The sequence below is a fragment of the Euleptes europaea genome, chromosome 11, assembly GCF_029931775.1.
Source record: "Euleptes europaea isolate rEulEur1 chromosome 11, rEulEur1.hap1, whole genome shotgun sequence".
NCBI classification, from domain to species: Eukaryota; Metazoa; Chordata; class Lepidosauria; order Squamata; family Sphaerodactylidae; genus Euleptes; species Euleptes europaea.
This window is the reverse complement of record NC_079322.1, coordinates 53,734,759-53,747,280: the sequence shown is the minus strand read 5'-3', so window position 1 is coordinate 53,747,280 and position 12,522 is coordinate 53,734,759.

The window sequence follows — 12,522 nt, the reverse complement described above, 5'->3', positions numbered from 1 at the left end:
CAGAGAAATTTCATAAGGAAAGCCATACTCTCATTACCATCTCCTTTTACATTTTATTCTGAATTGTGTGTGTGTGTGTGTGTGTGTGTGTGTGCGTGCGTGCCATCAGTCACAGCTGATTTATGGCAACCCCATAGGGTTTTGAAGGCAAGTGACGTTCGGAGGTGGTTTGCCAATGCCTTCTTCCATGTGGGATGAGAGAGTTCGGAGAGAACTGTGACTGGCCCAAGGTCACCCAGCAGGCTTCATGTGGAGGAGTGGGGAATCACACCTGGTTCTCCAGATTAGAGTCCGCAGCGCTTAACCACCACACCGGCTCATAATTCTGAATTATAATGGATCACAATGATGAATCTGATCTTCCATGCCTTTGTTTGGTTCATCTTTTTTGTGCCTTTGATACAAAATATTCTATGCTCACAGTAGGGTTGCCAACCTCCAGGTAGTAGCTGGAGATCTCCTGCTATTACAACTGATCTCAAGCCAATAGAGATCAGTTCACCAGGAGAAAATGGCCTCTTTGGCAATTGGACTCTATGGCATTGAAGGCCCTCCCCTCCCCAAACCCCACCCTCCTCAGGCTCCACTCCAAAAACCTCCTGCTGGTGGCGAAGAGGGACCTGGCAACCCTAGCTCACAGTAAGCAGGCAGAGGCCTAGAAAGCTAACGAGGAGCCTCAAGCCTATTCACTGTGCTTTGCTACTTTTACATGTGACCGGAGCCACATGTTGGCACACAGAAACATGTGCATACTTGAGCTTTCTCACTTCCCACATGTACTCTTGCACATCTCTTCCACTTACCCACATTTGCATTTGAATAAATGCAAATGCATTGTGTAGAAGCAGGAAGAAAAGTGGTGAGACTGCATCCTCTTTTCGTACTTCTGGTGCCTCTTGCATAAGAAGTCACCCCTTGGGAGAGATACAGACTCCAGGTTTAGCATCAGCATGTGTTTCCCCTGCACAACGAAAGCAATGAAAGATGATTCCACATGATGTGCAAAGACATCTTTAGTTGTGTCTGCATTGCAACTACAGGTTTGATAGAACTGCATTGGAGTGAATGATTTGGGCAATGGCAAAATGCTTTGGTGTGTCTCATTTAATTCATTTGTGTATCGTCATGTCTACATGTATTACAACATTGGAAAGATAAATGCCCACCTCCTGTAAATCAATGGATTGAGTACCTTAGAACATTATCAATATTTGAGCATGTGGCATATCGATGACATTTGCTTATAGACTCTTCTTTTTAGATATTTGGAAACATTTCATAGAAACTTATGTGTAGGTCTGTCACCACTGTTGCTCAAGTATAGATCTGCCACCACTGTTGCTCCTTTATATATACTTTTTTCCTTTTTTAATTTGGTTGCTGGATTTTGAGGGTTTTTTCCTTTATTCTTTCTTTCTGTGTTTTTTTTAATAAAAAAAATAAAACCATTTTTAGAAATGTCTACATGCAGTCTCTGTGGTACAACCTTACTGCTGAGACCGGCATGTACAGAATATTTTCAGCACCATGTTGGGTTTTCCCCCCTCTGTGCATAACCAATAGGTCAAGTAGGTCTATTACTTGGAGTAGGTACACTGTGTTCCCATAGTAAAGACCCTCAGCTGCTTTGTTAATGGAGTCAAGACCTCCTCTACTGTGGCAGGAAATGAACAAATTGCAAGGTGATAGACTTCCTATCTAGACAGGGAAGATTATCTTCATCAATCAGGATGCCAGACAATTCCCCAGACAGAGTTTTTGTTCAGCCTAAGAAGAGAATAAAATTGGTTCGCTCACAGAGCAATCCTAAACAGAGTTATGCCCTTCTAAACCCATTGACTTCAGTTGCCTTAGATGGATATAACTCTGCTTTGGATTGCACTATCAAGGTAAGAAACTGAGATGACAATGGGGGTGGGGGAGAATTAAAGTGTCTTACCTCAGAATCTGCTATTATGCTATTACTCACATTTATTACTGCATGCAAGATTAAGAGGTACTTCCTCTAAATGAAGTTTTCTAGATTCCCAGAATATTTTTTAAACTCCTGACTCTGGGCTCTGTAATCTGAGGGCTTCTTTGTTACATTTCTTCACATTTTGGTTTCCTTCTTTTGTTCAGCCTTGCCTCTGTTCATCTTCCTGTTGAATATACAACATCCGTCTTCTTGCAATGAGTGGATTATACTTTGAGAGAAAGCTTAACGTCTGCATGATACATAGTCAGTGGCTGATCTACTATGAAACTAAGGAAGCTTAAACTTCAGGGCCCCTAATCCTGGAGGGGCCATGAAGCAACTTTTTTTTTAATGAGTGCATTTTTCAACAAAATTGATGGAGTTTTCTAGTTATTAAAATAAGGCTATTTTGGTGATAGAATCCTAAACCAATGGATTGAAGTACTTAATATTGACCTCAGAATATGCTCTAATACCCATTTCATATGGCCTCAAAATGTCCCTGTAATTGGTAAAATTTCAAAATTTTCTTGGGGGCTTGCAGTGCCCAAACCTCCAGTTGTATGGGCTCACTGAGCTTGCCAGAATCTATTCATAGCCTACATTTAGGCAGCTGGATCCTCAAATCCTTTGTTGGTGCATGGCTTAATAGTTTTGTAGCTGAACCCTTAGGCTAGAACCCATTGGAACCATAAAAATACATCTGAATTCTCAATTCAGGCTGCACTAGTCTCGCTTGTGCATTTTAACACCAAAAAATCAGATTCTCACCTCTTTATCCTAATGAGCCCCTTCTGATGATCTTCTATCTCTCTATTAGAGAATGAACCAATACATTTGGCATAGAACAACCCCACTGAAGAAGATAACAGTGGTTACCCAGACCTCGTAGCAGGGTGGGATTCATGGAGGAGAGGGACTTCAGTGGGATACAATGCCATAGAGTCCACCTTCCAAAGCAGCCATTTTCTCCAGGTGAACTGATCTCTGTTGCCTGAAGATCAGTTGTAATAGCAGGAGATCTCCAGCCATCACCTGGAGGTTAGCAACCCTATTGGGAAGCCCCCGCCCCCATTTTAAGATGTCTCAGGTTGCTCACCAAACATTCCCAACTTAAGCAAAAGCCTGCACTATTTCAGCCAACCCACTCAGGGCCTAACAAGTCTAATCCAGGCCTAGTTATACCAATAACTCACCCTGAAATGGTGGCAAAGGGAAGCAGGAAAAAAAAGAGCCTATTCCCGGTCAATCAGAATTTATCTAAAAATTCCTGCTTAGCCCTGAGGTAATCAGCTAGTCCCACCTGGCTAGGGTTTAGGGTTGCCAACCTCCAGGTACTTAGCACGGGTAAAAGGTACACAAATGCTCAGAGCCAGTTAGCAAAATACAAATATTATTAGGTGCTTAGACAAAAAAGACAAACTCATTTGAGTACCAATGGATATATGGATATGAAACTATTTTAATGCTAATATTTGTATGTAGGAAATAATATGGGGCTGAAGAAACCAAGGTGAAACGGCCGTCCCCCATGTTTTGATCCATAAAACTTTGGATCCATACCTGTTGGATTGATACCTGTGAATAACTTATACCATTGGAACGGATCATCTTTGAAATATTTAAGAAGAGGACTTTTTACCCACCAAATGAATTATTCCATGTATATATTGTATATTGTTTAGTCACAGTTGTTAAGAACATTTGCTTCACACAGTTTGTCTTTTTTGTCTAAGCACCTAATAATATTTGTATTTTGCTAACTGGCTCTGAGCATTTGTGTACCTTTTACCCGTGCTAATTTCCAAACCACCAAGGTATAGGCACGGAGGTGCTTTTGTTTTGGTTTTGCTAAACCTCCAGGTACTAGCTGGAGATCTCCTGTTATTACAACTGATCTCCAGCCAATAGAGATCAGTTCACCTGGAGAAAATGGCCACTTTGGCAGTTGGACTCTTTGGCATTGAAGTTCCTCCCCTCCCAAACCCCACCCTCCTCAGCCTCCGCCCCCAAAACCTCCCGCTGGTGGTGAAGGGGGACCTGCTAGCTCCAGGTTGGGAAATACCTGGAGATTTTGGAGATGGAGCCTGAGGAGGGCAGGGTTTGGAGAGGGGAGGGGCTTCAATGCCATAGAGCCCATTTGCCAAAATAGCCATTTTCTCTAGGAGAACTGATCTCTGTCACCTGGAGATCAGTTGTATTAGCGGGAGATCTCCACCCACCACCTGGAGGCTGGCAACCTTACACTTGGCCAAATTACAGGAACAGGCGAGTGGGCAGCTCCACAGGTCAAATGCTGTTAGATGAGAGGAACAAGCCTATCAAGCTTGCCTGCTCCTCATCCCTGACTGGAAGGAAGCCCAGTCTCTCAGCATGCATGCCCAAACAAATGCAGCATCTTCTTTTTTAGGTCAAAGCAATCTCCCAATCAGCAGGGTGGAATTCAAGTACTGAAACATTTAGGCTGAGGGGCATGCACACTTGTTTCTCTAGAATCACCAACCATTCTTAATAGGTATTGATTGTTCATATAAACCAAGATTGTCCTTACTTGTTTCCATGACTTATTCCTCATAATTTCATGAAATGAAGACCATCCCTTCAACTGTGTTCATTAAAATATCTATCAATACAGTGCAGTCTACATTGTGAACAACCGGTGGTACGTCGATGCAGTTTTGCAAGCTGGGGAAATCAGTTGTTCTTTGGTTTGTCACACTTATTCTGGAAAACCAATTGCTAGGATGGTTACAATGCTATAATGACCATTATGTATTAGGGAATTGTTATCCAACTCCATACTTAACCTTTTAAAAACTGGCAATAATGAGGCCAGAAAACAGGTCCCCCCTTCCCCAGACCTCTGGGATGGGGGGAAGACATTTGAGGTAATTATGCATTTTATTAGAAACAAGCAAACTAGGGGATCACATAAAACTGGGAGGGATTTAAAAAATGGAAATTTCCACATACACCCCAATTCTTTAAACTTTCAGAGACTCAATTTCCTTATCTGACTGTACTTTAACAGACTGGCAATTACTCTCAAGTTTTGTACCATTGTTTCAGCAGAATCTCACCCAGCTCGATTGTTTAAAGTGGTTTGTAACTTGTTAACACCTAAGTCCGACCGTGGGAGCAATGAAAATTTGGCCCTCAGCTGCGATGTTTTTGCAAGGTTATCTGCTGTCAAAATTTCTCTCATCCATTCCAACTTGGAGGCCAAGTCGAGAGGAGACGTGGTCCCTGAGGTGTCAGAAACCCTTGCTTGTCCTTTTGTTATGGATAGTTTCAGACTGATCCTGCCTATGGGTGCTGACAGGGACCTTGGCAGTGTGAGGGCCACCACCTTTGCTCTGGACCCATGCCCATCCCCATCCTGGCTTTTAAAATCTTGCCGGGAAAAGTTATTGGAACTGCAAGTGAAAATCACCAATTACTCCCCGATTGAGGGAGCTCTCCCTAGGCCTTTGAAAGAGGTTGTCATTAAACTTCTGCTCAAAAAACCTTCGGCTAGGGCTGAGGTGGACAGTTATAGGCCAGTCTCCAATTTACCTTTTCTAGGGAAGATAATAGAGCGTGTGGTAGCAGAGCAGCTCCAGGGCTTCTTGGATGGCACATCTGACCTTGACTGTTTTCATTCTGGGTTCAGGCCTGGGTTTGGTACCAAGACAGCTTTAGCTGCACTGGTAGACAATCTTTGTTTAAAGTTGGCCAGGGGACATAAATAAATAAAATACCTCTTGGGAGGGCCAGGGGGAGGGTCTCTTGGATAATTTAGAAAGTAAATTTTTCAGCATACCTGGAAAGGCCTCAGCATCTATCAACCCTTCCCTTATCTGCAGATGGAGAGGTTTGCTGCTTTACCATTAGATGTTATTACATGCAATGCTGTTCAAAGTGGAAATGCCACTAGTGATCAAATGCTGTTTTCCCTCCATTTCCCTGCTGAGTCTTCTTTTGTCTATTGTGATCCAGCATATCAAAAGTCTTTGTCACAAAGACTCCTTTCCACCACCATCCCTCTCTTTTTGTCACCCACAACACAGGTATTATCTTGACCCACCAGACAGCGTTATTGTGAGGATCGATGAGAGTAGGTATACGTGCCGTTCTCCAAAAGGGGCAAGTAATAACTAGCTAGCACTCAAAAAACACTACAGTGAGGGAAAGGAAGAGAGATTTTTTTAAGAGCCAGGGAGAGAGAAGAAGAGACCCCTATTCTTAACTCTTTCCTGGTTCTAGTAGACCAGAAATTAATTAACATGATGAAAGTTGTGACTGCAAAGACATTAAAAATGTAGGACTATCATCAGAAGGCTTTATTTCATTAGCAATGTCAAATCACTGCATTATTTTCACCCAGAAATATTAGTTCTTCCGAGCCTTGGCAGCCCCGTTTCTTTATGTGTTTGTGGTATTTTTATATCACACAGCATGTTTGCATTTCTGGGTAGAATTATACCGAAGAGAAGTATGTTGCCAGATAATGTGATGCATGGAGATGAGATCATCATTCATTTGGTCCTATGAATATTTTATTATTGGTGGCAATTAGATGCAGGAAAGATAACATTGTCACAAGTTGCCTCCTGATATTAATTTTACTCCTCTTTCATTTTTGCAGGCACATGAAGGATCTGCTTATTTATTTATCTGCTGTTCTATTGTGGTAGAAGAATGTGACTGTTTTCCAAAGACTAGAGTTAAAATGGCAGGTTCTGTACTCACTGTTAAAGGTAAGAAGTAGTGATAGGTAAATTCGCCTAATCTCAGAACAGAACAAAGCACAGCACAGCACACTGTTTTCCCAAACATTTGGAAAATATATCTCCCCTCCCCAAAGCCCAGTTCTAAATCCACACTGTCACACCACTGAAGAGGTCACCATCATTACAACAAGGTATTGAAGTCTCCCAGCCTCTTATTCCCCAGTCTTCCTTGAACCCCTGTTAAATCCTTATCTTTCCTCAAATTTATGGTAGTGACATGGTGGTGGTAGTGGTAATAGGCAGATCTGGGGTGGGATAGGGCAACATCTCCCTTTCTCCCTCCCTGATTTTCAGAACTCTGTAACAGCAGTGTCATAAGTGCCAGGGTGCTAGAAGAGTTCTTCAGGGCACCCAAATCTGCTGTATGGATGTTTTGTACAAGCACTAGGACATGAATGCAAGGAACCCTGGGAAATGTGGCTTCCAAGGCCCCTGGCACATGAAAACATCAGATCTACATCTAGAAAACTATTTAGGAAAATCTATAGAGTTCATTTTTGCAAGATCTGAGCAAGGCTGTCAAAGATAGGACATTTTGGAGGACTTTCATTCATAGGGTCGTCATGAGTCGGAAGCGACTTGACTGCACTTAACACACACACATAGAGTTCATACATCTTGCACACTGAACTGCCTTTGACAAATCGGCTGCAACTTGATGGCTCTTTCCACCACCAACATCTCTGTCATCTCCAGTTTAAGATCAGTAAAACTGTCTATTCATTGTCATGAATCCTGTTTCAGGATTTCTTTGGTGGACTTTCAGGGCCCAATGAATTACTTCATTCCGTTTATTAGGAGAAAATTATATTCAATGTTTAGCCAAGGAACAGCTCTTAAGCCTGATTTTCTGATCTTCAAAAGAAGTCCTGTGCCCTTTATTCGTCTGCATGGCCTCAGGCCTTCACAGGGTGTGCAACTCAAGATAAAGAACAAACTTGTAGTACAACAGTGCTCTAGTTTTGCTATCAGTCATCCAGAGATAAGAGAATGGGGGACAGTGATGAGCATTCTCTTATCAGAACTGTGGCACTGATCTGTGTAGGTTCTATTGTATGCTGTCTCCCTGTTTGATGCATTGAAATACATTGAAATAGGGAGGCATAAAAGAAGGTTCCCAAGGTGATCTAAGACTTGTGCCAGTTGGAGAAACCAAAGTCCTTTCTGTACAAAGTGACTTGCAAGTATAATGTCTTACTGGAACATTCCTCACGACTGGCACCAATCAGCACACATATTGATAATAAGAGACAGGGATGATGCGATAACAAAAAAGGAGTTTCTTTCTATAAGAAGGCATATTTTTAAACATGCTCAGTTAAGAAACTCATTGCCTTTTCTGGTTTGCTTTCATAGACAAGTGAAAGAATGAACCATTGCAAAATGGTGCTTCCAACTTCTAACCAGAAAGGCAGGCCATGGTTGATGGTAATGAAAGCCATTGAGAGACTCAGGGCAATCAACAGGGTCACAGTCCCGCCAGCCATTCTCCTGAGTTCATCAGTCAGGGCAACCAAGGTAGGCTCTGTCCAAAACCTGGTCAAAATCCAAATTAAATATAACAGTCTTCAATGGCCACTGGAGTTGCAGTTGGCTGCCCTTGGACACCTTGCTTGGATATAGCAGGTCAGAAATTGTCCTATAATTGGCCAGATCAGCAAGAGACAGACCATTACCTCCTTCAGAGTATTAATGCAATTATTTGCAAGTAGGTTCTATAGCATTCAGTCTTCCTGCCTAATATACTGACATACGCTAAAATGCAGAAAATAAGATGCTGCCAAGTAGTTCTGAGACTCTGTGCTGTCCTGAGACACCAAATCCAGTTATGAAATCATGAATAGGGTTGCCAGCTCTGGGTTGGGAAATACTTGGAGATTTTGAGAGTGGAGCTTGAGGGGGGTGGGATTTAGGGAGGAGAGGGGACTTCAATGAGGTATAATGCCATAGTGACCACCTGCCAAAGCAGCCACTTTCTTCAGGTGAACTGATCTCTTTTGCCAGGAGATCAGTTGTAATCCCAGGAGATCTCCAGCCACTACTTGGAGGTTGGCAGGTAGTGGCTGGAGAACAATCCTTACTACCCTAATGCTGAAGGAGCAGTTATTTGTCCTTGTTTTGCAATCCTTTGCTCCCAAAACTGCTAAAATGGTTCCAGACGACTCTTGTCAGAAATAGGTGTGCTCTTAAGAAGCCTCAGACATCTAGTAAGTTTTCCTGTATGAGATCATTAATCTCCCAGCAAGAGGTACATCCAAGAATGCTTTTTTGGCTTTGTTGGAAGTATTGTACACAAGGGGAAAAATAGATAATCTTGCCTCCGTTGTATCTTTTTATTAAAATACAACTATTGACATTTTTACCATTGACTAAGGAAACTACAATAGCACCATCCATTGATTCTACATAGCTAATTATAGGAAAGAGGGTCCTAGATCAAATCAATCCTGAACTCTCCCTAAAAGCTAAAATGACCAAACTGAGACTACCGTCCTTTCATCACATTACGAGGAGACAAGAGTCACAGGGAAAGATAATAATGCTAGGAAAAGTTGAAGGCAGCTGGAGAAGAGGAAGAACCAACATGAGATGGATTGACTCAATCAAGGAAGCCTTGCCCCTCAGTTTGCAAGACTTGAGCAAGGCTGTTAACAATAAGATGTTTTGGAGGTCATAGGGTCACCATAAATTGGAAGCAACTTGACCACACTTAACACGCACACACACTCAAAAGTCTGCAGGTCACAAGGCAAGGAGCCTCTTCGAAGAAGCAGCTGATAAATCAATTCAGACTACCATATTTATAGGCTTTCAAAACTTTTTCTAAAGGTGGCTGTTACTCTTGGTAGAGTGCACATTCTTCGCTAACTAAGTATAGATTCAAAAGCCATACAAAATTAATCATATTCCTATAAACAGAAACTTATAAGTAAAATGTTATATGCCTATGAGGTGTTAATGAAGTGCATCCCCTCACAAAAAAATTTGGTTCAATTCATGGCCACTGGATTTTCCTTTAAAAGTTATTTCACAGATAAATATATCCTTCCTTTTATTTGTGAAATAACTTTCATCCCTCTTTGGAAAGACCACAAGGGTCAAACAGCCCCTTGTACTTAATCCCATCACTTGACACTTGTGTACCTGAAAAAGGATACTTTAAAAGGAAATCAAAAAGGAAACATGGGTGAGAGCTCTTATGCTTTGCCCAGAAGCAAGATTATCAGCAGATTCCTAAAGAAAAAAAATCGGTAATATATGAGTTGCAGAGGTGATTTGGCTGTACAGAAAGACAATATCATAGAACTGATCTCTGTAGTCTGGAGATGAGCTGTAATTCTGGGGGATCCCCAGGTCCCACCTGGAGGCTGGCGTCCCTACATTTGAACCAGAGAGACATTTATTTATTTACTTCATTTATACCCCAACTTTTCCCCCAGTGGGGACCCATCCTTGTCCTCTCTTCTGTTTTATTCTCACAACAACCCTGGCACTGTGACTTACAAGATGCCTCTCTTAAACATAAGCTTTGGGCCTGTCCAATTATTCAGCCTTTTGAAGAGGAAGTTTTTTTAACAAACTTTTTCTTAAAACATTTATATCTTGCCTTTCTGCGTGGTTCAATTACTCATATCAATTTTGTATTAGAATATCCATTGATCTTTAAGGATGCATGTATACTTGTAAATTATCTGCCTGTCTCCTGGAGACAGTGCATTCCTGAGAGGAATGCCTGCGCTGGTATTTGGAGGCAACGTGGCTGCACTGCCTTCAAAAATCCGTAGCGGCAAAAATCCGTGCAACCCTCATAGGGTTGCAAGGGAGATACACCACCTAAAAGGTGGCATATCTCGCCCAAAAACAAAAGGGGCGTTCCCGGCCCGAAAGGGCTGTGGAGGTCGCCTAGCGGCAGCTCCTCCCCCAACCCAGAGCTGGCACGCCCCAGGAACTCCTCCTGGAACACTGACACAGCCTTTGACAGTGTTGGGACACTGCCAGAATGCCTGTCGGTGTTCCGGGGTGGCACTACCATGGCAGCGCTGGGCAACTGGCATCCGGGGCTTCACGCTGACGTGGGGGCCAGTAATGCCGGCATAAGTAGCCCGGACGCCCACACTGGGGCCCTGGACGTCGGCACAGTGCCTTCCTGGCCTCCTAAGGGCTTTTGCCCTCAGAGCTCAGAACTGCGCTGTGATGGTCAACCAAAATTGACTCTCTGTGCCCTTACTGTCACTAAAAGACTCATATTACAACGATGGAGAGATAAATGCCCACCTCCAATAATCCAATGGATTGTGGACCTTAGAACGTTATCAGTATGTGAACACATGGCGTATAGATGACAATTGGGCATGGTCATATTTTTAGATATTTGGAAACCTTTTATAGAGGCTTATTTGTAGACCTGCTGCTATTGTTGTTACATTTTGTTAAGTTTTGTCTTGTTTCTTTCAGTTTGGGTAATTAAATTTCTAAAGAAATTAAAAATTTAAAAACAACTCTGTGACACAGGTTACATTGAGAGAGAATGGGTAGCCCAAGGCCACCCAGTGAGCTTCCATGGCAGAGCAGAGATTTGAACCTTAGTCTCCCAGATCCTAGACCAGTGATGGCGAACCTTTTAGAGACCGAGTGCCCAAACTGCAACCCAAAATTCACTTATTTATCGCCAAGTGCCAATACGGCAATTTAACCAGAATACTGAGGTTTTAGTTTAGAAAAAATAACTCATACATTCACATATTTTGCGTTAAAAGAAAAACACAATAACAGAGCTTTCAATGATACAAACAACTTTTTATTGAAAGGTAAGTTTTCTGTAGAAATAGAGAACCAAAAAGTGTGGAGATGGCATGGGGGGAGTGTAGTTTAGTAGTAAAGCCCTTGTTTAAAATACACAAGATTCCAGATTCAGTGCCTGGCATCTTAAGTTAAAAAAAATATGAGGTTGCATTGTGTGAGGAGAGCTTTCTCTACCCATGGACCTTTACTCACAGCTGAAAAAACTTAAATGTATTTTTCTTGTATTAAACAAATATTCTTAGAAAACAGAACATTCTTAGCATGTAATTCTTAAATGTTCAGAATTGTCTTACCAGTCTGAACAGGAAAGTTAAATCATGCAACAAGTTGCTTAGCTTTTGGCGACTTATATACATTAAAAAAAATAAGAACAGCATTTTAGTCCGTTGTGGACATTGCACACTTCACTACCAATAAGAATTACTATACTTTTAAAACAAGTGTAAGTATTCTGATCATGGGATCTTTTAAAAATGAAATTTTCTTCACTATTGTACAGCTTATTATGAAGAATCCTTTTGTTGGGTGCTTGTGTTCCACAGCACCCAAGATAATAGGAATGCTCCTCTGATCCTGCAGAGAATAGGTATGCAGCATGGCTAGTATCCATTCTAACTAATAGCCATGAATACCCCTTTCCTCCATAAACATGTCCACTCCCCTCTTAAAGCCTTCCAAGCTGGCTGCCATCACCACATCCTGGGGCAGGGAGTTCCACAATTTAACTATTTGTGGTGTGAAAAAATACTTCCTTTTATCTGTTTTGAATCTGTCACCCTCCAGCTTCAACAGATACTTGTGAGGAAGCCCTTTTGACTTGTGGGAGGGCCAGCTTCCGAGTAAACAAACATACGCTGGGGCTGCAATACTTGAATATGCGCCCTGGGGGGGGAGAGAAGAGCGTTTCCCCTTTATCCTCCCACCATTTGGGGAAGGTGCTTCTCACTCATGCTAGCAGAAGCAACCCGACTTACTACGCAGCAACCCAGA